Source organism: Mastomys coucha, unplaced genomic scaffold, assembly GCF_008632895.1.
Source record: "Mastomys coucha isolate ucsf_1 unplaced genomic scaffold, UCSF_Mcou_1 pScaffold18, whole genome shotgun sequence".
NCBI classification, from domain to species: domain Eukaryota; kingdom Metazoa; phylum Chordata; class Mammalia; order Rodentia; family Muridae; genus Mastomys; species Mastomys coucha.
The window spans coordinates 113,158,769-113,159,504 of record NW_022196900.1 but is presented as its reverse complement, the minus strand read 5'-3'; the positions used below and the strand labels follow the sequence as shown (position 1 = coordinate 113,159,504).

General features: G+C 47.0%; 1 non-coding gene across 1 annotated transcript; it reads left to right on the top strand.

Annotated features, from left to right (window-relative positions):
• Positions 1 to 402: 402 nt before the first annotated feature.
• LOC116097195 lies at positions 403 to 509 on the top strand. The gene has a single exon (XR_004121257.1). It is a non-coding gene; the product is annotated as a U6 spliceosomal RNA (small nuclear RNA).
• Positions 510 to 736: the final 227 nt, after the last annotated feature.

The following is a 736-nucleotide window of genomic DNA, read 5'->3' as shown; positions in this document are numbered from 1 at the left end:
TGGTGTCCTTATCCCAGCTAAGGCACTTTAGGGTTGTAGACCTACTGTGATTAGTCAGCGCTCTAGAGAGGATGACTTATCTCAGGTTACCACGAAAGGAAGCCTTATCCATCTTCCACTCCCCACTGGATCCAAGATACATGGGTGCTGTTCTCACAGTTCATGGTTCAGGAAAATTTACATTCAATTCCTTTCAGCGAATAGAACAGCGGCCGTTTCGTAACAGGTTGCACAGAGCCAGGGAAGGTTTACGCAATACAACCACTAAAACTGTAATTTAAGTATTTAAACAAAGTATTCTGCATCCGAAACATCTGACCACCGACTCCCAGGTCAGCGAAGGGCTAACCAGAACCATGGGGAATGGCGTTATAAAGCAGGTCAACAGAAATCCCATTACTTGTGCTCGCTTCGGCAGCACATATATTAAAATTGGAACGATACAGAGAAGACTAGCATGGCCCCTGCGCAAGGATGACACGCAAATTCGTGAAGCGTTCCATATTAATAAACAACAACAACAAAAGAAATCCCATTACTTAATGCTCTGTGGATGGGTGGCTGTGCAAGCAAGCTTCTCTCTAGAGTCGTGAGGGCATGTGATGAGGCTCCACCCACTAGAGTCATGAGGGCATGTGATGAGGCTCCACCCACTAGAGTCATGAGGGCAAGAGATGAGGCTCCACCCACTAGAGTCATGAGGGCATGTGATGAGGCTCCACCCACTAGAGTCATG